Source organism: Adiantum capillus-veneris, chromosome 19 (genome assembly GCF_014529385.1).
Source record: "Adiantum capillus-veneris isolate H3 chromosome 19, ASM1452938v2, whole genome shotgun sequence".
Lineage (NCBI taxonomy): Eukaryota > Viridiplantae > Streptophyta > Polypodiopsida > Polypodiales > Pteridaceae > Adiantum > Adiantum capillus-veneris.
The window spans coordinates 78,780,267-78,782,522 of NC_140949.1; positions in this window are offsets into that span (position 1 = coordinate 78,780,267).

A 2,256-nucleotide genomic window follows, 5' to 3' on the forward strand; every position below is an offset into this window, starting at 1 on the left:
CAAATAATGTGGTCGAGCCTTTGCCTTTGGATATGCATGTTGAAAGGGAAATCCATGTAGAAGCTCCAAGAGTGGACAATAGAGGACAGGAATCCTTTCACCAAGACATTCAAAGATTGACAGAGCAAATAGGAAACCTCAACCTTGCTATGCAAGCTATCCAACAACAAGTAAGAAGACCTCAAGGAGAACGGCCTCAAAGGAATAGAGGTGATAATGTGATGTGTTACGATTGTGGGCAGAGAGGGCATATATCGCCCAATTGCAATCAACCAAGGAGAGAGCCAGGAGGTATATATCCTATCATACAAAGGCAAATAGGTAATGAAGGCAATGTAAATGGAAATGTGCAACCTCTCCAAGGTCAAGGACTTGCACAACAACAGGGACAAAATCAAGCTCAAGCACCTCCACAATTTAACGTAGGAATTTTGGAGGCAGTTGAGGAGGGAGATGAAGATGATGAGGTTGATGTCTTTGCAAATAAGAGAACAAGGGCACAAAAATTAGGGAGTGAAGGCCTTTTCAAAGCGGAAAGAGCAAGGACAAAGCCAAGGAGAGATGTAGATAAAGGCAAGGCACCTATGGAAGAGGCTGAAAGTAGTAAGCAGGCAAAGGTAAGGGCAAGAAGAAGGAAGATAGGCATGGATGATTTTCAGCTTGGGAAGGGTCAATCAGCATACAATCTCTTAGAAGACTTGAAGAATAAGAGGGCCGACAGATCATATGGGTAACTCTTGCATTTGAGCTCAAGTATGAGAAGGCACTGGCATAAACTAGCTAGTGTTAGAAGGGTGAAGGTAAAGACACGCGATGCATATGTAGTGCAGCTTCATAAAGTTACTGATGTTTTGCCTGTGGTTGATGCTTGGATACATGGAAGGAGGGTGAATAAGGCGTACATGGATGGTGGAGCCCAAGTGTGCGTTATGACAGAGGAAACAATGCAGCAATTGGGATTGTAGCTCACAGGCAAATCCTTGTTTAGTGTGAAGATGGCAAATAGTAGTAGAGTGAAATGCTTGGGAGTTATTCATGACTTGGAGCTTAATGTTTTGGGTCAAAGGGCTGTCATGGACATTCATGTGATGCCTGCAAAGCTTGGGGCATATCCAATTATATTGGGTAGACCTTGGTTGATTGCTATGAGGTCACGACAGGATTGGTACAGGGGATGTATTGACCTCTTTGTGGACAGGCCTAAAGAGAAGAGGATTAGATATGATATGAAAACATGTAAGGTGCTAGAAATTGATGATGAACCAGCTATGCATCAAGATTTATCGCCATCCACTTATGACATGTGTGACAGTTCTTCTAGTGCATCCTCTACATGTACTGATGATGAGGTTTATGATCAAAGTCTTCTTGATCTTGATGTAGATCTTTGTGGGATACATGTATATGATGAAAATTGTGATAAAGGGAATGCTATGAGATCAGAAAATGACCATGGGGCTGATCATGAGCCGAATGTACCAAAAGCTGAATTAATGGATATGCTTGCAGGTGACCTGATTAGTCGAGAGAGAGAAGCATATGATGCATTGTTTGATAAGTATCCTAAGTTGTTTGCCAAAGATTATGCTCAAATGAGGGGAACAAAGAGTGTTGTTCATGAAATAAAGCTTAAAGAAGGTGCAAAGCCTGTTGCTCAAAAGCTAAGGAGATTGGGCACCATTCAATGAAAGGTATTGGAGATAGAGGTGAGTAAGCTTTTGCAAGCTGGTTTTATCTACCTTGTGGATGATGCAGAATGGGTTTCCCCTGTGGTTATAGTTCCAAAAAAGGGAAATAAATGGAGAATATGTGTGGACTATAAGCCATTGAATGCGGCAACAAAGCGGCATCACTATCCCCTTCCCTTTCAGGATGAGATTTTGGACACTGTTGCAGGTCATGAGAGATATTCGGTATGTGATGGGTTTAGTGGGTATTTTCAAATTGGGATTGCATATGAAGATCAAAAGAAGACCAGTTTTTTGACCCCATGGGGAGTGTTTTGCTATAGGGTGATGCCCTTTGGCTTGATGAATTCTTATGCGAGCTTCCAAAGTTGGATGGACAAAGTATTGGGGCCTTACCTTGGAAGCTTTGTAAAAGTTTTTATGGATGATTTTTGTGTTTACAGTGATAGAATGCTTCATGTGAAAAATCTTGATATGGTGTTCAAAAGGATTGATGATCATGGGGGTCAACTCAATCCTTTGAAATGTAAAATTGCAAGAGCTAGAGTGATACTTCTTGGCCATGAGG